A 25621-nucleotide genomic window follows, 5' to 3' on the forward strand; every position below is an offset into this window, starting at 1 on the left:
AATTTCATCGTTTGCTGAAAGGCTCCATTGTGAAACTACCTGCGTACTATCTGTCTTGCAGATATTGCAGGGCTGCTGCTTATGACAGTGTGTCTGGAATGAGTCACTTTGATACTATTATCTACTTAGAGTGTGATCTTAGTCTTTGAGGCTGAAAGTCCTCATTTGAAGTTTAGTTTAGGGAAAATACTCAACTGCTTTCTTGCAATCTATTGTGTCGCTTGTAGGCAGGTGCTATTAAAACCTTCAGTTTTAAGCTAATGTGAGTTGTGAAGTAGCACTACCCACAGCATCATGTCTGGACCAGTAACACTAGCATCTCCTGGCAACCCAGGCCTCCTAAATCAGAGCCTGCACCTCACCCACAAAGCTCACCTAACCCTGTGCCCATTAGCGTCAAAGCAGTGCCCTAGAGAACACATGGGCACCTGGGTCCAGGGAGTAAGGTGCATGGTATGCCCTGGCAGTGGGTATTCACAGGAGAAACCACACTCGACTTATCATGGAAAACACTAAGAACTATTTAATAATACTTATGTGCTGGGGATTGTCCACTCATGTCAGTTCTCCTGTCCCCCCGCCCACTCATCTGTTTTCTAACTAGTTAATACAGATAATTCTGGGGAAGGTTTGTGTCTTTTTTCAAACTTGTACCTTCCAAGGACAGGGAAAAACTGAAAAGCCAATGAGATGGTTGTTTTTCTAAATGATAGAAAACTGTTTTTAAGCTAAATGACAGGGAATGAGATTGCATCCCATGAAAACAGCCACCTTCTCTTTGTGGCTTCTTTTCCTTTTTGCTCACTATCACTACGCAGGTTGGGTGTGACAGGCTCTAAACCTCACAACACAAGTTCATTATCACCTTACTTCCAGTCCTTGTGCATAGGTTGGTGCCCTCAAGACCATAAACCCGCTTTCCAGGAATTTACTTTTTGTTTTATTTATTAAGAATTCTTTTTTATTTTTTATTTATCTCCTGTGTTTGCTTTCATTCCACATGCTGTTTTTCTCGTGCACCTAATAAAGTACCTTGAAGCTCCAGAGTTTGTGCCGTTGCTCTTTTCCTGTTCTTGGTAAATTGGAAAGTCTTCACAGGTATATCTCCATTTTTAATCAGGTGAGGAATAATGATAAAGGATTTAGAAAAGAAAAGCGAGGATAAATTAGGAATGAACTTTCCAGAGCAAATATATCAGATCACGCCAAGTATTTAAATCCCAACTTATTAGTATTATTGTAATTGGGAAGAACAAATCGGGCTCTGTATTAGGTCTGTTCCTTTTATTTTAACACTTGCGCTTTGCTGCCTGTGCTTGTTCATGCTAGCTTTGCATCTTTTGTAGAGGAATGCTGCCTATAGCCTGAAATTTACAGGATAGCCCATTCTCAGGGCTCTGACCTTTAAGATTCCATTCCTATGGAGATAAAAACCTGCAGAACAGAGAATAGCATTTGTTTTGTTGGAGGTTCACATGAACATCCTGACCTAATAGCATTTGTTTTGTTGGTGGGTCACATGAACATCCTGACCTAATAACATTTGTTTTGTTGGTGGGTTACATGAACATCTTGACCTGACCTAAATGGACAGCTGCAAGAAGAAAGGATTTTGACACCAAGAATTTTGCAACAACTAATCACACCCCTCCCTCACCTTGCCTTTAAAAAGGCTTTGCTAAAACCCTTCAGGGAGTTTGGGTTTTTTGAGAATGAGTCACCTGTCTCCTTGCATAGCCCTATAATTAAACTTTCTCTACTCCAAACTCCAACATTTTAGTTTGGCCTGACTAGGCATCAGGCACATGAACTTGTGTTCACCAACATTCTCTCAGTCACAGCTCTTGACTCTCAAAATACCAGTCATGCATGGGGTGATGTCCTGATCCGGAGCCATTAATAACTCTTCATATACAGTAGCTTTCTGGCTGATAACATACCATGTAGGTGTTTTCAGCTTGGCGTTGTGGGGAGTGTCTGGAGGCTGGGTTGCGCCTCTGTCTCTCTGGTATAAAAACACAGTCTCACTGAATGCCTGCAGATAAGTCATCACTGTCATTAGTAGCGCCATCATGATCAGATATTGATCCTTACAATTTTAATAAGGATTGTCCTTGTTATTATTATTACATCCTAATATTAAGTCATAATATTAAGTCCTTACACTTACATGACAGGTGGAAGCAGTGAGTTAGCCAAGATGCTGAAAACATATGCCTTCTGTCATTACCTTATGGGATAAGTGTGAAGATGAGACAAGATTCAGGTCGATGGCCTTCAGAAAGAGAGCATTGCCCCTGTGATATGGTCATTTGAAGGTTGCTTCATGCTTACATTCTTCGCCTCTTGGATTTGACTATTTCCTTTTCCATGCTGGGGAAATTTTTGACTATAACCTCTTTAAAAATTTTCTCAGGTACTTTCTTTTTCTCTTCTTCTTCTAGGACCTGCATAATCAAATGTTGCTGTGTTTAATATGTCCCAGGGGCCTCTGAGAAGATCCTCAGTTCTTTTCATTCTTTTTCCTTTATTCAGCCGCTATTTCCACCATTCTATCTTCCAGCTCACTTATCCATTCTTCTGTCTCAGTTATTCTGCCATTGATTCCCTCTAGAGTATTTTTAATTTCAGTAATTGTGTTGTTTGTCTCTGTTGGTTTATTCTTAATTTCTTCTAGGTCCTTGTTAAATGTATTAATTCATTCTTGCATTTTCTCCATTCCATTTTGAAGTTTTGCATCATTTTTACTATCCTCACTCTGAATTCTTTTTCAGGTAGTTTGTCTATCTTTATGTGAGTTTTATGTGAGTTTCTAGCTTGTTCATTCATTTGGGCAATGTTTCACTGCCTTTTCTTTTCTTTTTTTCCTAACTTAATGTGTTTGAGGTCTTCTTTTCCTAAACTTCAAGGTCAAACTCCTCCTTCCTTTTGGTTTCTGCCCTCAGTGATGGGCAGGGCTGAGTGAGGTGGTAATACTGTCTACTGATGATTGGATTTTTGTGTTTGTTGCATTTGCTGTTTGTGTGAGGCATCCTGCACTGTGTGATGCTGGTTGGGTAATGCAGGTGGAGGCCTTTGTGGGAGTTCTCACTAATCAATAACCCCTGGGGCTAGGAGTTCTCTGACAGTCTAGGGTCTTGGAGTCAGTGCTTCCATTCCAAAGGCTCAAGGACCAATCTCTGGCTGAGGAACTGAGCTTCCACAAGTGTTTGCATCAAAGGGGATTCAAACAAACACACAAAAGCAAGAAACAAAAGCCCCAGACAAACAGTAAATACAAAATCAGGCAAATGATAACAAAAACAATGGAATGCACACACACACACATGCAAAAATAAACAAAATCAAAACAGTCCAAAAAAAGAAAGTACAACAGATTGACCCAGTGAGAAAAGGAAATAAAAAATGATATAAATCAGTTAAAAACAAAACTGACTAAAGAACAAATTGGAAAACAAAACCAAAGCAAGGTGCCAACTGGGAAATAAAGCAAAGAAAACAAAACAACCTAACATGGGAAGAAAAAGAAGGAAAAGGAAGAAAAGAAAGAAAGACTAGAAAAGCAAGTTAAATAGAGGTAGATAAAAAAGATTTATATATATTAAAGAATAACTATGACAGGAAAAGAGTAAGAAAAGCAAACTAAAGAATAAATATAAAAATAATGAATTTTTAAAATTGAAGAGAAAAGAAAAAAACCCACAGAACTGCAAAAGGCCAATGTAGAGGCAGAAGTATATAAAGGAAATACAAAGTGTGATTATAAAAAAAAAATTCTCAAAAGCTTAAAATGGATTTAATAGTACTAATAAAATCAACAACTGTGGCAACAGAAGAAAAAAGAAAAAGAAAAAAAAATCCAGGAGCAACTATGCTGCTGCTGCCAAGTCACTTCAGTCGTGTCTGTAACTCTGTGCGACCCCATAGTTGGCAGCCCACCACGCTCTGCCATCCCTGGGATTCTCCAGGCAAGAATACTGGAGTGGGTTGCCATTTCCTTCTCCAATGCATTAAAGTGAAAAGGGAAAGTATAGAGCAAGTCAACATATAAGAATAATGAAAAATGTTTTCCTTGATTCTCAACCATCAGGTTCCTTTCCCTAGCTGTGGGTCACAGTCCACCTTGCCTCCCTTAGATGCCTTCCAGTACTGGGCTGGTCTCTGGACCTCCTGTGTGGACAGCTCAGACTTTAATCTGGCCCTCCTCCTGCGTGTTCTTGCCTCCAAGGTCCACAGCCGCCAGATTGAGTGCGTTTTCTTTTGTGGGAGCTGTTACTGTCTTTTTATATATTCCATAGGCACAGAGTCTGCTAGTTGATCGTGTGGATTTAATCTGCAGTTTTTCAGCTGGTGGGAAAATGTTGGGTCCTCATCCTTAGCCATACTGCTACTGGGTTTCAATTCTGGTTTTATCTCCACCTCTGCAAGGCAGTGGTCCACAGAGGTTTGCTCCTGAGATTGACCTGGAGGACTTGGGCCTGCCCCAGTGAGAACTGGGTGTGGAAGTGGCAGCTGCCTGGGCCGCAGGAGTTCGGGCAGCACCAGGCATGCAGGGGAGCCAGGGCTAGGGCAGCAGGAGATAAGGTGCTCTTAGGGTTTTGTCTAGGCTCTGCCAGCTCCGGCCCAGTGGGGATCGAGTGTGGAGGTGGCACGGTTGCTTGGATCACGGGGAATACGCAGGAGTGCCAGTGGCTATTGTCCAGGAGATATGGTGCAATTACGGTTTTTCCTAGCCTCTAACAGTTCTGCCCCAGTGAGGATTGAGTGTGGGGCCCTTCTGTGTTTCTTGGCTCATTCAGGTACCTAAAAGTCCCCCCCCACCCCCCCCCGGCTGGGGCCCTTCTTTGTTGCTCAACACACCAGGCACCCCAAGAGCCATGCTCTTGGGGTCTACAGTGATGGCTCCGCCCCCGGCACGGGACTCAGTGGGACCCCCGAGCCTCCACAGCTCCCTGCTTCTCCGCCGCAGGCATTTCCCACCACCATCTCCTCCATCAAGTCCCCGCGGGTCTCTCCCCACGTCTCCGCCCTGCGATTGCGCTCCAATCGCTGCGCTCCAGCTCCCAGCCACGCGCTTTCTAGGGGACCTGCGTCCCCATCTGGGGTTATATAGGGCTGGGGAAAGGCTTGTCTGTATGATTCTCATTCCATTCAGACTGCCACAGATCAGCTGCTTCGCTCTCCAAGAGCCTCAAATGCTTCCCCTCTGTCCCAGACAGTTGCCCCCATGTGGGGATCCGACCCCTGCTTCAGGGCCCCTCATGCCTCCGCCAGGGGCAAGTCCAGGCCTGCTCGCTCTCTCCTTCCTCTCCCATCTTCCTCCCAAGTTTTGTATAGGTCTCTGTGTTCTTCTCCGGTGGTCAGGTACTCCTGCGCGCTCTCAGCTTTTATCCTTAAAGACCTTCTGTGTCTAAAGGTGTTTTCCTGATGCTCTTGAGGAGAGAGATGTACCCCACGTCCATCCACGCTTCGGCCATCTTGTCAAGTCTCCCCACTTGCTGTCAGTTACTAAAGATCAAGCTGTAAATAGATGTGATTAGGTTTTTTGGCAAAATAAATTCTTTTCTATGCAATCAGTTGAGAGCAGGGACAGTCTAAAGTAGGATTATAGCATTCTGTGGCACATTAAAACATGTCATATTTAAATCAAAGAATGACTGTAACAGAATTCCTAATGAGAGACCCCTCAAAGATTCTTTTGACTCTGAAATAACAGCCCGGGAGTTCCCTGATGGTCCAGTGGCTAAGATTCCATGCTTTCAATGCAGAGGACCCAGGTTCAATCCCTGGTCATGGAATTAGATCGCACAGGCCACAACTAAGAGTCTGCATCCTGCAAATAAAGATTCTGCATGCTGCAACAAACACTGAAGATCTGGCAAGCCACAACTAAGACATGGAGCAGCCAAATAAATTAAAAAGTGATAATAAATAAAGTAAAATAAATATTAGAAATAAAATAGCAGCCCTTAGGTACCAGTAGTTTTTAGTATTATAAGAAAAACAGTCTTGGATTTAGATGTGCGAGTTTGGATGTGGTAAATTTCTCCTCACAGTGTATCTCAGGCTGTAAAAGTATTATATGGAACATATTTTGTAAAGTCATATCATTTAATTTTTCTATTATCTGGGTTTGATAAAGCCTAGGAAATAGCAATTAGATGACATTTGCTAACACTCAGATTATATCTACCACAATACCACCTCTCCCCACCATTGTAACTAGGTGCTAACTGCCATTGTGTTCAAGTATATGAAGTCATAAATAGGCCCCAAGTACCATGCGAATACAAAAGCAGACAAAGCACTTTTCCTTGCATATGGGAACCATCTCTTACGAATTTAATTTCAATCAAGATAGGCAGTTTGAATTGTTTCTCTATTTCCTTTGTTAAGAAACTCTTTATATTCTTGAAAACAAGATTTTGCTTTTGGTTCTTGTATAAACATAGTGGTCAACTTAAATATTTTGCCAACTGGAGAGTTTGGGTCCATGGTGTTTGTCTCAAGCACTTTTTGTAAGTGTATGAGAATTATATGACTTTGAATATTTCAGGTGTTGTAAAGATTAGTCTCCACAGTCAGTCCCAGGCTGTCCCTGTGCTGACGTTATTAAGTTTAGGCAAATGTGTGCAGTGAGTGAGGGAAATGTTTGGAAATGGGCCATGCAGAAGGGGTGAGGAAAAGCCAGACATTTAGGCTATTGCCATCAGCACTTCCTCAGTGCAAGGTTATTTAATGAACTTAGCCTTCACAGATTTTTAATAAGTGTCAAAATTTTGGAAGGCATCTGTTTGAATATTAACGCTATTTTGCTTTTCTGATTAAAAAAAATAATTGAAGGAACATCTGCTACATCTCTGGATTGTCAGTACTTTACAGTAGTTGCAAGGTAGCACCTTGTTTTTTGTTTATTTTTGCCTGTTTTTATGTTGTACCTTAAATGAGCATAAGAATATTGTTTCTCTGACATGCAGAATTGCACTTTGATAGTCATTAAAACTTGGGAAATGAGTGGTGTTTGGTATTAACCAGCTGTGGCCTTGAGTGATGAAATTCTGAAAATATGTAGTGTGCCTTCTCAGAAAGCATATGCCTTAAATATGTAGAAGTAATTAAACACATAAGAGCAACCTTCAGGCAAAATTGGCTGAAGGTGGTATAAGCATTCGGTTCTTGACTCCAGGGACTATAGTTCAGGAACTGGAGACTTTGATATGTAAATGGGAATAATTGCATAACTAACAATTCTCAAATGAGCAATAAATAAAAACATTCCTATTTTATTTTATATGTAGATATAATAAAATGAGCACATGCACACACCCAAAGAATGCCATAACTAGGTCAGATCTATTAAAGGAGTCTTAAGGATTTCAAAAAGGTTGTTGCAAGACAGAAATAAAGCCAGTGACCCTCAGTATGTATATCTCTTGCCTAAATTCATTTGCCACTTATTATTTCATATTGTTGACCTTTCAAATGGCTTAGGAATTTAGGTTTCAAAGAATCACAATAAGATAGCTAGTCACCACAGCATTAAAAAAAAATCCAGCATACATTAGTCAGCTAGAACACAGCCATTGACACCTGAGAAGATTCATAATTTAGTCCAAGAATGAAAACTTTTTATTGTTACAAGCAGTGTTAGCATCAGTGTAATCTGAAAGAATAAGAATAGACCAGATAAAAATGTTTCCATTTTTTCTTTTGCTTTTGTGAAAATAAAAAATTTATTCTCAAAACTCCCTGTAAATAGTTTTCAGTACATTCTATGCTAAATCTGTCTTAATTCTATGTTCTATTTTATGCCTATGTTTACATGGAACTTTTCATTTAAGTACTTACATCAAAGTATTCATTTAGCATATTATCAGATGATGTAACAAAAAATACCACTTAGGCACAAGTAAATGTTTTTGTTTCCTTCCTGGAGAATGCATTGGAGAGAGTGGGTTTTTGTTTTTTATGAAATTCTTTACAAATATTCTAAAACATTCGCTCATAGATTTTTTTCTTCTTCTTTTTTTTAACTTCTAAAAATATGAAGTCTTTATGTCAACTCAGCAGATGTCAAATCTAAATTTCTCTTGCCACAACTGAAGCCTGTCTCCTCTTCCTCCTGGTTCACTGGAAAAAGAGAACAGCTGTTGGATATTACCCTCTAATAATAATAATTCTCCTCTTAACTTTCTCTTTTTCAGCTCATTTGAGAACCCCAAGCCCTAATTTTTCTCATAGGTCATATTATTCTTGCTAAAATTGTTGGATGCAATCTTAGAGTCACACTGCCATGGTCTAACACGTGCAGAGCCCAAAGTTGGGAAAAGTTGCCTCACAAAGACCATGTTTATCACAAAGGTATGGTTGCCTAGCTCATACCTTGCATAACATTTCAAGTATGATAATACTATAGAGAGGGCTGCCCTGGTGGTTCAGTGGCAAAGCATATGCCTGCCAATGCAGGAGACAAGGGTTCAATCCCTGATTGGGGAAGATCTCACACGCAGCAGAACAACTAAGTTCATGTGCCGCAACCATCAAGCCTGAGCTCTAGATCCTGGAATCCACAACTGCTGAAGTTGAAGACCATGTGTTTCAACTACTGAAGCCCACAGCCTGGAGCCAGTGCTCCATAACAAGAAAAACCACTACAGGGAGAAGCTCATGCACTGCAACTAGAGAATAGCCCTTGCAGCAATGAAGACCCAGCACAGCCAAACATAATAAACAGAAATGTAAAAATGAAATGAAATGAAATACAAAAATCATGAAAAGCAATGAAAGGATAACATGGAATCTGAATGTACCGCATTTATCCTTTCAATGCTTTTCATGATTTTGTGTTTCATTACATTTCAGTGAGGTATTCTTGTGACCTAGATCAATTGTTTTCAAATGATCCATTCCATTTTAGATTAGGTATTTCATTTATAAATAGAGGTCAGAATGAGTCATGGGGCACCTCACTTTTCCTGAAAAGGTACCTGATTTATTCACTAAAGTCCTTGATGGAGTTAGGATGTATAAAAATGATGACGTTGTGAGAATAATTTGAAAATGGTCGTAATACATCCACATCATTTTCACGTACAAACATTGTGAAATACTAGTAACTATTGAAGTAATCGCTTTCTTCCCTCATCACTCTCAAACTTATGAATCTATTTTTATTCTATTTGTATTCATAGATGTTAACAGTATGTATACTACACATATATGCATGTATAGTACTTAATAGTGTGGATTTTGAGTTTTACCTTTGACATTTATTACCTCTCTTATACACATGGACATTCTGAATATTTTTAAACTTTGCATAAAGAATTGTGCACAATGCAAGAAACACGGGTTTGATCCCTGGATCAGAAAGATCCCCTGGAGGAAGAAAATCACAACCTACTCCAGTATTCTTGCCTGAAAAATCCCATGGATAGAGGAGCTTGGTGGGCTATAGTTCAAAGGGTAGAAAAGGGTTGGACAGGACTGAGCAACTAAGGATGCACTTCACCTGTAAAATGGCAAAACCAAAGCTGACCACACAATATCACAGTGTGACTGCTGGAATTAAATTACACTTGAAAAACTTGGAAGATACCTGATATAATGAGCATGTAATACATATTATCACAAGTACTGCAATTCTATTATTTTTATTACTATCATTATCCCCCAAGTGACATCATCACTAACATAGAGTTCTCTGTTACACTTTACTCAAGCCAAAGTTGTTGTGTATTAGTGATTTTGCAACTATTTTATTGTGATTGGTTTCTAATCCTACATTTTCATTGGTATTTCATTTCTTGTTTTGTTTATTTGCTTGTTTCAGTCTGTTGATGGTTCTTTACTGTCTTCTCACAAGCTATTTGCCCTAGTACAGTTTAAACTGTTATTTCTAACTTGGTTTAATATATATATACATATAAATATAAAATATACATATATATATATTTTGCACTGCATCATTTATCTTTATGTGGGCAGTGTTTTTTTTTAAGTTTGATAATTGTATAACACAGGAAGAGGACAATCACCATATAAAATGCTGAGAACAGCTGGATTTCCCACAAAGAAAGAGACCCAATTTCCTCTCTCCGACATTTACACAGGACCTATCAGGAGGCAGTTGGAAAACTCTGGACTTTCAAACTGACTCTAAAATCTTGTTAGCATGAGAAACACTTTCTATTTGGACAATGACTTCCTGGGAAGTTTGTATATTAGTATGTATATCAATGTGGACTTGGAGCCCACTTGGCTAAACTACCTTTTTTTTTTTTTTTTAATTGGAGGGTAATTCCTTTACAACGTTGTGTTGGTTTCTGCTATCCAACAGTGTGAATCAGTCATAAGTATACATGTATCTCCTTCCTCTTGGGCTTCCGTCCCACCCCCCACTCCATCCCACCCTTTTACGTCACCATAGACTGCTGGGCTGGGCTTCCTGTGTTATATAGTAGCTTCCTACCAGCTTTCTATTTTACACATGATGGTGTATATATGTCAACGCTCCCCCTTCGATTCCTGCCACCCTCTCCTTCCCCCACTGTGTCCACAAGACCATTCTCTACATCTGCATCTCTATTCCTGCCCTGTAAAAGGGCTCATCAGTAACATTTTTCTAGATTCCGTATGTATGCATCAATATATGATAATGGGCATATGGTCATACGGTCATTTTATTCCTAGTTTTTAAAGGAATTTCCATATCATTCTCCATAATGGTTTTATAAATTTACATTCCCACCAACAGTGTAAAAAGAGTTCCTTTTTTCCTGCTAAGCAGCCTTTTTTTTAGAACTTCCTAGGAAGAGTAGTTAGGTCATTCAGGGGCTAAACTGAGTTATCAGTGATGACTATTGGTTGAGAAAATTGAAATCTTAGTCTGGCAAAACTTAAAAAATAATTCCAACATCTGTGTTCCTAAAAGTTTCCTTGCTAATGAGTAGTATGCACTTATAATCAAATAGTTTCCATGGCAAAATCAATCATTTTACATTTAGCGTACTGGTGTACTAATTATTAATAATAAAAATTGGAAAATTCAAATGAGATATAGGTTCTTATAAACAGTAAAATTTGTAAAGATTTTATATAATTATGTAATAGTATATAATTACATAATAATTTCAGTGAGGTATACACAAGCTTGAATAGTTCACCTTATGTTTAAACATGATGTTTAATAACAAGACACATTGGTGAGTGTCAGTTGCAAAGTGTCTACATCCCAACTTGGTCTTGTTTTCTTTTTCATTATTATATGCCTTAAGCTCTGAAAGAAACAAGTTTGTGTGTGTGTGATTTTTTTTTTTTTTCTTGAGAAATAGTGTGCCTGAGCTCTTTGGCAAGAATATACAAGATGTATTCCAGGAAAGAGGAAGTTTTTCCATTTGATTATAATAGGAGGCTTATTAGGTGGGTTAGGAAGATAGATTAGGTATAAATGATGCAAAATCTGGAATGCCAAAGAAGGAATTAAAGTGTACTCTTTAAGCAAAGAATTTGAGCATAATAAATATACTTTATTTTATAAAACATAAATTCATAAATTTATTTTTAAAGTTTATTCTAGACAACATGGAAAACATGGGAAAGTATGTGGACTAAATATTAAGGAGTCAGAAAATTTTAAAAGTAGCACACTAGTTTATTTCTCTTTCCTCTCTTTTCTATAAATGTAATTTTAAATATGATCAGGATAACACTGATTTTTTAAAAAATAAAATTAGGTGTTGATATTTGAAAAGGTAATAATCTCCCCAGGTTTAAAATTCAGAAAGCACAAATAGGGTGTGCACTGAAAATCTCCCTCTTAACTTCATTCCCTGGCACCCAGGTATGTCCCCCAAAGTGCCAATTTACTTGCCTTCCCAGGCTAATCATGAGCATCTGTCCTTACAGCACAAATATGTGTCCTGCTAGCTGATGTTTACTTTCTTTTGCACCATATCTTTTGCAACTAGCAATGTATCTTCAAGATCAGTCCACATCAGTTTGAGACCTCTCTCATTTATCTCATGTTCATATTGAATGTTCATATGAATGTTCATATTGAATGTGAATGTTTTGTCCTTATTTAAATAGTACCCCACTGATGGACTGTACTGACCAAGAAATGCTAGCTATTATTGTATTAAGAACAACAAAAATCCCCAAGTCTTAGTTGCTTATATAACAGAAGTTTCATTTGGGTGTCAAGCTCCATCTGTTCCTTCTTCCAAGGACTGAGTTGAAAGCCTTCATCATTTAAATGTCAATAAATGACAAATCTCAAGGTTAAGTTTTGACATATTTTTACTTGTTTTCTATATACTAATTCTATCTATTACTGAGAAAGGAGTGTTGAAGTCTTCAACTAGAGACTAATATCTTTAATTCTCCTTTTAGTTCCATCAGTTTTTGCATTATGTCAAAGTTTTGCATTATGTCAAACCTATGTGTTTGCATTACTTTTCTATTGCTCATAACAAATTACACAAACCTAGTGGCTGCAATCCACTTCCATTTATGACCTGGAGTCTTAGAAGGGCTCATATAGGAAGCAACAAGTCCAGGAGGGCTCATCTTGGTTCCAAAGAGAAGGGAAGGAATGGTCCAGATGTACCAAATGGTACATTTGGCGATACTTTGAATTCTAGGTCATTTCCTCTGCCCGCCTGGTATGTGCACTTTCCAGAGTCCTCCAAGGGTGACATATTAAACCTGTGCATTTTTTGTAGTTGTTCTCATGGAGGAAGGCAGAGTGGCATGTGTTCACTCCCCTTGTATCTAGAACCTGAACCCCAGCTCGGGGTTCTTAGAAGTATCAGGCTAGATGCCATGCTCTAGAGACAAAGCTGTTAATCCCATGATGGAACTCTCCTGGTGAGAGAACAGAAACTCTTATATTCCACAGTGGCTGCTGCTGTCAATAGGAAATCAGTCTCAAAGCCAATGTTCATCTTTGTCTCCAATGCCTTCTTGCTCAAGCCACTCACTTCTAAAATCCATGGCTCTCATGGATGAATCTAATCTGTGAGAATTATATCACATGTCTCTCTGTGCAAATCAAGTCCCGCACTTGTTATTTCTAACACTGAAATCCCAGGATGTGAAAGTGAGTTCTAGGGTCCTGCCTTATGAAGGGAAATTCCCCTAGCACACCCAGGGTGTTCAAAATATGCTTGGCAACCAGGGTATGTGACAAATATCTACTGCACTTTGAGTATATTGTATAAAACAAAAGAAACTTTGATCCTGCCTTATTTAATAACAATATGTGATCAATTTTCAGTTAAAACTGTCGATACTAATGTGCTTTATATATCTAGAATGTTTAATGAAATTACATGATATTCTTAAATGCTTTTATTGTGACGTTGAACATAGGTAGACAAGAAAAATGTTATATATTAATGGATTTTTGTATTATTTTGCTTAAGAATTCATTATGCCAAGTTTTTATTATAGGCCTGTGCAACAAACAAACAAACAACAAACACACACTGGATTCTTGCCTTCTGAAGTGTTTATGTCTTCACATATTTGTTGTGGTTCAGTCACTCAGTCACACCCAACTCTTTGTGACCCTGTGGACTGCAGCACGCCAGGCTTCCAAATCCTTCACCACCTTCCAGACCTTGCTCAAACTTATGTCCGCTGAGTCAGTGATGCCATCTAACCATCTCATCCTTTGCGTCCCCTTCTCCTTCCACCTTCAATCTTTCCCAGCATCAGGGTCTTTTCCAATGAGTCAGCTCTTCCCATCAGTTCAGTTCAGTTCAGTTGCTCAGTTGTGTCTGTCTCTTTGCGACCCCATGAATCGCAGCACACCAGGCCTCCCTGTCCATCACCAACTCCTGGAGTTTACTCAAACTCATGCCCATCGAGTCGGTGATGCCATCCAGCCATCTCATCCTCTGTCGTCCCCTTCTCCTCCTGCTCCCAATCCCTCCCAGCATCAGGGCCTTTTATAATGAGTGAACTCTTCTCATGAGGTGGCCAAAGTACTGGAATTTCAGCTTCAGCATCAGTCCTTCCAATGAACACCCAGAACTGATCTCCTTTAGGATGGACTAGTTGGATCTCCTTGCAGTCCAAGGGACTCTCAAGAGTCTTCTCCAACACCACAGTTCAAAAGCATCAATTCTTTGGCGCTCAGCTTTCTTCGCAGTCCAACTCTCACACCCATACATGACCACTAGAAAAACCATAGCCTTGACTAGGTGGACCTTCATTGGCAAAGTAATGTCTCTGCTTTTTAATATGCTATCTAGGTTGGTCATAACTTTCCTTCCAAGGAGTAAGCTTCTTTTAATTTCATGGGTGCAGTCACCATCCGCAGTGATTTTGGAGCCCCCCAAAATGAAGTCTGACACTGTTTTCAGTGTCTCCCCATCTATTTCCCATGAGGTGATGGGACCAGATGCCATGGTCTTAGTTTTCTGAATATTAAGCTTTAAGCCAACTTTTTCACTCTCCTCTTTCACTTTCATCAAGAGGCTTTTTAGTTCCTCTTCACTCTCTGCCATAAGGGTGGTGTCATCTGCATATCTGAGGTTATTGACATTTCTCCCGGCAATCTTGATTCCAGCTTGTGCTTCTTCCAGCCCAGCGTTTCTCATGCCATAGGACTGTTCAAAGTTAAGATGCCAGGGCAAAGATCAATGGATAACCTAGTCTGTATAAGTACATGATGTACAGAATGTTGAGTCTTGCTCCAAGGCCATAAGTGCAAGGCTTTGTACCAAAGCCACAGAAGTGGAGCCCAGGATCAAAGTCAGCTTCAAAGTGGACTGGGCCCCTTTGTAACTATTGCCAAAAGCCCCCGATCATCACCAGAAGTCTTCCAGACCCCAAATTAGGCAAAAATGCCCAGCCTGGGAGACACCCTATAGCAACCTGATCAATCACCTAATGCCAACCTTCCAGCAGGAATCTGCCCTGAGGTCACTGACTCCTAACCCGTGAAGCACGTCGACTCTCCCTGGGCTGCCGGGAGGCTGGCCTGCGGTACTCTGTGTCCACACTCTGTCCTTTGTTCCTAATAAACTCACTGCTTTCTGAAATGCTCTATGTCTGGAAATTCTTTTCCAACCCGTGCTTGGACTGCCTCAACACAGAAGTCCAGACTTTTGAAAAAACAATGTGAATGTTTCTTGGCTTCTGTGTCTCATGTTATGATAAGGGAGATTCAACTGCAGTGTCTTTTGGTCCTTCCCCTCTGTCTGTTTAAGGGTGTTTCATGCTGCTTTGGCAGATGATGCTTCCAAAATTTTGAAATGTTTCACTGGTGCAGCTTTCTGAACTGGCTGCTACCCATGCAGTAGGATTTGTTTCCTTTTGGTATAAATCAAACGTTTAAGATGATAGCTCAGAGAAAATAATTGGAGTTTTATTGCTTTGGAAAGTATCTGTGTGAGTCCTTCATGCTCCGTTAGTCAGAAAATATTAACATAATGTATGAGTCCTGCTATGAATCTGGGATAATGTATGGACCGATCTCCCATAATAAAAAAATAAAAAATAAAAACTCTAATCTTTACAAGGCTTTAACATGTAACATTAGATGTAATAACATGTAAGGTTTTTTTTGTTTTTTTTTTTTTTACTTTCACACAGCAACAAGTGAAAAAAAGAGAATGTAACCACTTTTGCTTAAGGTCTTAGAAAATACCTCCCCTGACTAACTCAGGCACTTCAGAAAGATCACTGATTTTTGATACTTTGAGTGAATAAAAATGTGGTTTTCCATGAAGAGGGTTAACTTATTACTGAGGACCCTGTGGGTTAATTCTTGAAATGGGATCCTATTTCTGACATATTGCACAGTTTAGTTAATGCTGGTTTAAGGCCCTCTTTGTAAAAGTTATTTGCATGGCTGGGTCATGTTGGCCCCATTACATTTTAGCATACAGTTGGGCCTGCAGAGTCTCTACACGATTCAGAACCAAAGAATAGGATTTATAAAAATGTGTTCCTGTGGAGGGAAAGCTTGGGAGCTGAAAATTTATGAGCGCAGGGGTTCCTTTCCTCCACTTCTCTATGTCCCGTCATTCTCAGAAGCTTATATTCTTGTCAAGGGAGCAGTAGTTTCTTGTGTGGATACTGTGGGGCCATGTGGCCCTTCCTGTAGGTTTCAGTTACTTAATAATTTACCAATTTGTCCAACTTCATAGTGACTGTATTACATTGTTTTGTCTTTTTTTTTTAAATTTTTTATTAGTTGGAGGCTAATTACTTCACTGTTTTGTCTTTATAATTAAATATATATACATTTTATTGAAAAAGAATTCAGTTATAATGTGGTGTTAGTTTCAGGTTTATAGTACAGTGATTCAACTATACATACATGTATTTTTTTTCAGATTATTTTCCTTTATAGATTATTACAAAATATTGAATATAGTTATAGTTCCCTGGGCTGTAAAATATATACTTGTGGTTCAGTCACTAAGTTGTGTTTGACTCACACCAACAATAAGCATTGCAGTGATATTTTCCACCAATTTACTTTGAGAAATTTTAGGATAAGATATATTTTAAAGAATTGTTTTTAACAATGATTTTAAAAACTTCCTTCTGTAACTAGATCAGTTCACAGGACAATCTTTTGCACCATGGCTGAGATTTGAGACAGATGACTTTTCAGTAATGTTTTAATTCCAGTTAAAAGCTCAAGAGGATTCCCCAGCAAGAATAAAGGGAGGGTTTGGAGCTGGCCTTGGAAGAGGAAGCAGCTTCTCCAGCTGCAAAACTGTCACATGGGGGAAGCAAAAGATCGCGTGCCAAGGACACTGGCAAGAGAGGGGCACCCCTCGTTTCTGCCTTGAATCTCCCCCTAAATCTTATATTCCCCCGTCAGCCGTAGTCTGACTGCCATTTCCCTGTCCACAACATCAAGGAAATGTGTGCACTTGAAAATCACCTTGTAGCTTCTGTGATGAATGAAAACATCAGTGTCTCAACCACGGAGTATATTCTTATTTTACAGTCACAACCCTGGAGTAAATCACGTCACCTAACACTATCCACAAAATTTTTCAGTCTCTCTTTAAGGAGATAACTGTTTGCCTCCAAAAATCAAACCAAAAACATCAAAAAGATAGCCCATAAAGCCAAAACTAAAATTCTCTTGCGTGATTTCGATATACATCTATTCCCTTAACATAGAGATGCGCAACCATGCAGTAGGCAGCTTCTAAATGACCCCCCTTGTATTCATGCCCTTGTATAACCTCTTCTGCTTGAGTATGGGCTAAACCTATTCACTCACTTCTAAATAATTGTATGTGGTGGAAGGAATAAGATGACACTTAAAAGCTTTGCTTATTAAAGCATCAGGGCTTTGTCTTGGTCACTCATTCTTGTTCTCCCTCTGGGAGAAGCCAGTGGCCATGTGGGTGAGGGGTTGCTAAGTGTGTGGACAGACCAGCATAGGAAAGGACTAAGGGCTGCCAGCAACTACATAAGTGAGCTTGAAAAGGATCCTTAAGCTAGTGAAATTTTGAGATGACTGCAGCCTGGCTATTAATCTATACAATATCTTGAGAGACCTTAACTGAGACACCTTCTGGCTAAGCCTCATCCCAGATACTAAACCCGGAGATATTGGTACATACATGTTTATTGTTCTAAGGCTCCAAGAACAATAATTGGGGATATTTGTTACAGGACATAATAGATAGCTCAGTTCAGTTCAGTTTAGTTCAGTCGCTCAGTCATGTCCAGCTCTTTGTGACCCCATGGACAGCAGCACGCCAGGCCTCCTTGTCCATCATCAACTCCCAGAGTTTGCTCAAACTCATGTCCAAAGAGTCGGTGATGCCATCCAGCCATCTCATCCCTTGTTGTCCCCTTCTCCTCCTGCCTTCAATCTTCCCCAGCATCAGGGTCTTTTCCAGTGAGCCAGTTCTTCACATCAGGTGACCAAAGTGTTGGAGCTTCAGCTTCAGCAGATAGATAGCTAAAAAATCAAAATATTTAAGTTAATTGTTTAAAAATCGAATGTTTTCCTTCACAGACATCGTTTTAATAGTATATTCACCAATGCATATCTGCACATATGTAATTCATCTCTGTAGATATTTGGAAAGTAAGTTTCTCTCTCATTCTGTGTTCTTTCCAAGATGTAACCACTGTTACTATTTCATGTATCCATCTGAATATCCTCCATACACACAAGTAGATATGATTATACATCTTTTAAAGATACACAGGAGCCATCCACATAATGATTATACATGTTGCTTTCTAGCTTACTGACATATTTTTGAATCAAGTTATCAATTGGCTTATTGTTTTTAATGTCTACATGCCATAATTTCTCCATCAAATTCTCAACCAATGAACATTTTGATTTGTAGTATTTTGCTGTCACAAAAATACTAAAATGCACATCTTGTATCTATTCCTATAGGACAACTTTTTAAAAATAAAATTGCTTTGTCCAAAAATTAAAAAAAATTTAGTTTAGATAGATCTTGCCCAGTTTTCTATGTAAACTTTGTTCCAGTTTACACCCCCACCAACAGTGTAAGACAATGCTCATTTTCTACAATTGTATTAACATGGTTCTCCAATTTTTATATTTGCCAGTCTCAAAGTCTAAATAAATAAGTTCTTATGGTCTAATACTAATTACAAGTGTGGTTGGACATTTGTTAAGATATTTAAAAACCCTTTCATTTCCGTTCCTACGGACTGCATATTCATATTCTTTGCCCCTTTGTAAAAATCAGATCACTGACTTATACTTTTTTGTGGTTTATAGAAGCGTTTCACATATGAGAACATCAGTCTTTTATCTTCAAAATATTTGCTCTCATTTTTCATCTGTTTTACTATCGTGGGCATATGGACATGGAATATTGAGATAACTGAATCAGGCGTGAAAAGATGGTTAATGGGAGTTCCTCTGTGCTTAGATCACTTTGTGTGTTTAGAAGGCTACCTACAAAGTATCAGTTGCAGGGATCTACATATGATCCAGGACTGGTCGCTTTCCCTTGACCATATCAATGTGCAGGGGCATAGCAAAGACTTCAGGAAAGTGCTGTAGTTACCATTTAATTTTGAAGAAGCCACAAAAAAGGAAGACAAAACTTTTCAGCAAAGGGAGAAAAGAAGATATCTGAAGAGACCTGGACAAATATTTTAAAAAATTAAAAAGAAAAAGCAAACTGAGAGGCACTAAATACAGTGGTTTCGTCCCAGGAAAGTGTGAAGAGAATTCTGAACTGCTCATTACCTATGTAACTAACTCACATAACCACTAACTAAACACTTACCAGATGTTTGCTACTCATTCACATGTATCAGGTGCATTACTGAGAATTCAGTGCACTAACCAGTTGTTCATTCAATTGTCTCCTTCCTGAAATAGGGAAGGGCCTAGGCCTAATAAAAATTTAAAGGATTGCACTCCGTGGATCACAACAAACTGTGGAAAATTCTGAAAGAGATGGGAGTACCAGACCACCTGACCTGCCTCTTGAGAAACCTGTATGCAGGTCAGGAAGCAACAGTTAGAACTGGACATGGAACAACAGACTGGTTCCAAATAGGAAAAGGAGTACGTCAAGGCTGTATATTGGTCACCCTGCTTATTTAACTTATATGCAGAGTACATCATGAGAAATGCTGGGCTGGATGAAGCACAAGCTGGAATCAAGATTGCCGGGAGAAATATCAATAACTTCAGATATGCAGATGACACCACCCTTATGGCAGAAAGCGAAGAACTAAAGAACCTCTTGATGAAAGTGAAAGAGGAGAGTGTTGGCATCTGGTTCCATCACTTCATGGCAAATAGATGGGAAACAATGGAAATAGTGAGAAACTTTATTTTCTTGGGCTCCAAAATCACTGCAGATGGTGACTGCAGCCATGCAATTAAAAGACCTTTGCTCCTTGGAAGAAAAGCTATCACAAATCTAGACAGTATATTAAAAAGCAGAGACATTACTTTACCAACAAAGGTCCATCTAGTCAAAACTATGGTTTTTCCAGTGGTCTTGTACGGATGTGAGAGTTGGACTACGAAGAAAGCTGAGCACCGAAGAATTGATGTCTTTGAACTGTGGTGTTTGAGAAGACTCTTGAGAGTCCCTTGGGCTGCAAGGAGATCCAACCAGTCCATCCTAAAGGAAATCAGTCCTGAATATTCATTGGAAGGACTGATGCTGAAGCTGAAACTCCAATACTTTGGCCACCTGATGTGAACAACTGACTCATTAGAAAAGACCCTGTTTCTGGGAAAGATTGAAGAGGGGAGGAGAAGGGGACAAGAGAATGAGATGGTTGGATGGCATCACCAACACGGTGGATAAGAGTTTGAGTAAACTCCAGGAGTTGGTGATGGACAGGGAAGCCCGGCATGCTGCAGTCCATAGGGTCACAAAGATTCGGACACGATTGACTGAACTGAACTGAACTGAACTGAAGTGGTGTAAGGAATAGGATGAAAATTCTAAGTTTAATTTATTAAAGGATCAGGCCTTTGAATTTACTTTTGAAGTAACATTGTGCTTCTATGATACTGGTACCATAATACCCTGTGAATGCAGTGAATTAAACAAATTGTGAATTCTGTATCCCTCTGTTATGTGGTCAGAGAATGATATTTCCAAAATGTAAATAGAGTTTCATAGCTATTTGATCTTAGAGCTACATTATAAATTGCCATATCTCTGAGAAACGCTTTGGTAACTTTATGTTTGGAGGTTATTGTGGGGTCATTTACTCTCTCAGGAAGGAATTATCTGGTACCTACACAGCATAAAGTGAAGAGTGAAGATGCATGTCTGTGGAACTTCAGGATAAGTCACTGTTATACAAGAAAATCAACATGTCAGAAAAATGAAATACATATAAATGTATCAGTACATCAGTCAATGAAAATTATACTTCTTTTACACCTCTTGGACAGAGGAAGAAAGAATATGATAGATATCTGAAAGTATGGAAAATTACCAAACTCTAATTACATTTCCTTCCCTCCTCACTTACTTGACAACCACCAATTAAGCAATTACACCAGTTATTTTCTTTAGCGTTCACTTTGACGTCTAAGACATATGTTTCTGATTCTATCTCTGTAGACTGGATTGCCCCCTCAGAGAGAAGGAAAGAGAGACAGACAGAGAGACAGATACAGAGAGGAAACAGACCATCAGGTTTTCATTCCTGAGAGTCTTTGAGATAATATCTAATGAAGTCATAAACTATTTCAGTTAGGTGTATCACACACTTCTAATTCATTATTCATTTAATAAATAACCATTTGCCCCTCCCTGCTCCCACTTTCTGTTTTTTTCCTGTATTCTCTCTCTCAGGGAATGATATCTTCATCCCCTAAATTACGTATGCCAGAAACATTGACGCAACCTTAACATGATACACTCTAACCACCTACGTCCATCAGTGTGTGACAGAGTGCTCCTCCCAAATATCCTTTGACCTCCCCACTTCATTTTGTTTCCAAGATCAGTCAGAACCAATCTATTACTATATGTGTGTGTGTGTGTGTGTATATATATATATATATATATATATCAGTGTATATATATATATATGTGTGTGTGTATATGTATATATATATAATTGTATTTACGCTATGAGCTGGTGAGTGAAAGTTGCTCAGTCATGTCCAACTCTTTGAGACTCCATGGACTATAGTCCATCAGGCTCCTTGGCCTGTGGAATTCTCTAGGCAAGAATACTGGAGTGGGTTGCCATTCCTTTCTCCAGGGGATCTTTCCTACCCAGGAAATCGAACCTGGGTCTCCTGTATGACAGGCAGACTCTTTACCCTTTGAGCCACAAGGGAAGCTCATACACATTTAATTTCTGGAGAATTCCATGGAGAGAGGAGAGTGATGAGCTATAGTTCTTGAGGTCTCAAAGAGTTGGGCACGACTGAGCAATTAACACTTTCACTTTTTGCACACACACATTAATAGTATAAGTGTGTGTGTATGGTAACTCAGTCACTAAAGGATCCACCTGCAATGTGGGAGACCTGGGTTCAATCTCTGGGTTGGCAAGATCCCCTGGAGAAGGGCATGGCAGCCCACTCCAGTATTCTTGCCGGGAGAATCCCCACGGACACAAGAGCCTGGTGGGCTACAGTCCATGGGATCTCAAAGAGTTGGACAAGACTGAGCTACTAAGCACAGCATAAACTCAAAGACAGAAGACAACAATGCTGAGAAATATGTGGAGTAAAGCATATCCTTGTGCACTATTGAGGGGAATGTAAAGTGGTACAGACATTATCAAAATATGTATAGGTTTTCCTCAAAAAATTAAAAATAGAACCACCACATAATCCAGCAATCCTACCTCAGGGTATATACACAAAGGAAATGAAAACTTTGAAGAGATATTCATTGCTGAATTATTCACAAGAGCCAAGATATGGAAACAACCTAAGTATCCGTTAATAGATGAATAGATAAAAGAACATTGGACAAGAGGCAGTGATCAAGACCGTCCCCAAGAAAAATAAAGGCAAAAAGCAAAATGGTTGTCTGAGGAGGCCGTACAAATAGCAGAGGAAAGAAGAGAAACGAAAGGCATAGGAGAAAGGGAAATAGTCTCCATCTGAATGCAGAGTTCCAAAGAATAGCAAGGAAAGATAAGAAAGCCTTCCTCAGTGATAAATGCAAGCAAATAGAGGAAAACAGTAGAATGGGAAAGACTACAGATCTCTTCAAGAAAATTAGAGATACCAAGGGAACATTTCATGCAAAGATGGGCTCAATAAAGGACAGAAATGGTATGGACCTAACAGAAGCAGAAGATATTAAGAAGACACGATAAGAATACACAGAAGAACTGTACAAAAAAGATCACGACCCAGATAATCACGATGGTGTGATCACTAACCTAGAGCCAGACATCCTGGAATGTGAAGTCAAGTGGGACTTAGGAAGTATCACTACAAACAAAACTAGTGGAGGTGATGGAATTCCAATTGAGCTATTTCAAACCTTAAAAGATGATGCTGTGAAAGTGCTGAACTCAATATGCCAGCAAATTTGGAAGACTCAGCAGTGGCCACAGGACTGGAAATGGTCAGTTTTCATTCCAATCCCAAAGAAAGGCAATGCCAAAGAATGCTCAAACTACCACACAACTGCACTCATCTCACACGCTAGCAAAGTAATGCTCAAAATTCTCCAAGCCAGGCTCCAAATTCTTCAAGCCAGTTCTTCAAAAGTATGTGAACCATGAACCTCCAGATGTTCAAGCTGGATTCAGAAAAGGCAGGGGGACCAGAGATCAAATTGCCAACATCCACTGGATCATCGAAAAAGCAAACGCATTCCAGGAAAACATCTACTTCTGCTTTATTGACTATGCCAAAGCCTTTCTGTGTGGATCACAGCAAACAGCGGGAAATTCTTAAAGAGATAGGAATACCAGACCACCTGACCTGCCTCCTGAGAAATCTGTATGCAGGTCAGGTAGCAACAGTTAGAATTGGACATGGAACAACAGACTGGTTCCAAATTGGGAAAGGAGTACATCAAGGCTGTATATTGTCACCCTGCTTATTTAACTTATGTGCAGAGTACATCATGAGAAACTCTGGGCTGCATGAAGAACAAACTGGAATCAAGATTGATGGGAGAAATATCAATAACCAAAGATAGCCAGATGACACCACCCTAATGGCAGAAAGAGAAGAAAGACTAAGGAGCTTCTTGATAAAAGTGAAAGAGGAGAGTGAAAAAGTTGACTTAAAACTAAAGATTCAGAAAATAAAGATCATGGCATCCAGTCCCATCACTTCATGGGAAAATGATGGGAAAAAATGGAAACAGTGAGAGACTTTATTTTCTTGGGCTCCAAAATCAATGCAGATAGTGACTGCAGCCATGAAATTAAAAGACCTGCTCCTGGAGGAAAAGCTATGACCAATCTAGACAGCATATTAAAAAGCAGAGACATTACCTTGCCAATAAAAGCCCCTCTAATCTCAGCTATGGTTTTTTCCAGTGGTCATGTATGGATGTGAGAGCTGGACTATAAAGAAAGCTGAGCACCAATGAATTGATGCTTTTGAACTGTGGTATTGGAGAAGACTCTTGAGAGTCCCTTGGACTGCAAGGAGATCCAACCAGTCAACCCTAAAGGAAATCAGTCCTGGGTGTTCATTGGAAGGAGTGATGCTGAAGCTGAAGCTCCAATACTTTGGCCACCTCATGCGATGAACTGACTCATTGGAAAAGACTCTGGTGCTGGGAAAGATTGAGGACAGGAGGAGAAGGGGACAACAGAGGATGAGATGGTTGGATGGCATCACCTACTTGATGGACATGAGTTTGAGTAAACTCCGGGAGTTGGTGATGACAGGGAGCCCTGTGTGCTGCATTCCATGGGGTCACAAAGAGCCGGACACGACTGAGCGAATGAACTGAACTGAGATAAAGAAAATGTGTGTGTGTGTATGTGTGTGTGTTGTGTTGTTCTTTAATTCTTTATCATCTGAGACACCAGGGAATCGTCCTTCTAACAGGTGTGAGGTGATATCCTACTGTATTTTTGATTTGCACTTCTGTGATCATTAGTGATATGAAACACTATTTTAAAATACCCATACCATTTGTATGTATTTTTTGAAAAACATCCTAGCAAGTTATTTTTCCACTTTTTAACTGAGTTATATACATACACACACACACAGGCTATTGAGTTGTTTAACATCCTTGTTTATTTTGGATATTGACTTCCTATCAGATATAAGGTTTACAAAAATTTCTTCCATTCCATGGTTGGCTCCTAACTTGATTATTTCCTTAGCTCTTCATAAAGCTTTTAGTTTGAGTAAGGTAGGTGTTAGCTCTTCTCTAAATTTTTGGTAGAATTCAGCTGTGAAGCCATCTGGTCCTGGGCTTTTGTTTGCTGGAAGATTTTTGGTTACAGTTTCGATTTCCTTGCCTGTGATGGGTCTGTTAAGATCTTCTATTTCTTCCTGGTTCAGTTTTGGAAAGTTATACTTTTCTAAGAATTTGTCCATTTCATCCAAGTTGTCCATTTTATTGGCATAGAGCTGCTGGTAGTAGTCTCTTATGATCCTTTGTATTTCAGTGTTGTCTGTTGTGATCTCTCCATTTTCATTTCTAATTTTGTTAATTTGGTTCTTCTCTCTTTGTTTCTTAATGAGTCTTGCTAATGGTTTGTCAATTTTGTTTATTTTTTCAAAAAACCAGCTTTTAGCTTTGTTGATTTTTGCTATGGTCTCTTTAGTTTCTTTTGCATTTATTTCTGCCCTGATTTTTAAGATTTCTTTCCTTCTGCTAACTCTGTTCTCATTTCTTCCTTCTCTAATTGGCTTAGGTGTTAGAGTTAGTTATTTTATTTGGCTTTTCTTGTTCTTGATGTAAGCCTGTTAATGCTATGAACCTTCCCACTTAGCACTCTTTTACAGTGTCCCATAGGTTGGGTTGTTGTGTTTTGGGTTGTTGTGTTTTCATTTTCATTCATTTCTATACATATTTTGATTTCTTTTTTGATTTCTTCTATGATTTGTTGGTTATTCAGAAGCATGTTATTTAGCCTCCATATGTTTGAATTTTTAAAAATTTTTTTCCTGTAATTGAGATCTAATTTTACTGCACTGTGGTCA

The sequence above is a fragment of the Cervus canadensis genome, chromosome 28 (assembly GCF_019320065.1).
Source record: "Cervus canadensis isolate Bull #8, Minnesota chromosome 28, ASM1932006v1, whole genome shotgun sequence".
Lineage (NCBI taxonomy): Eukaryota > Metazoa > Chordata > Mammalia > Artiodactyla > Cervidae > Cervus > Cervus canadensis.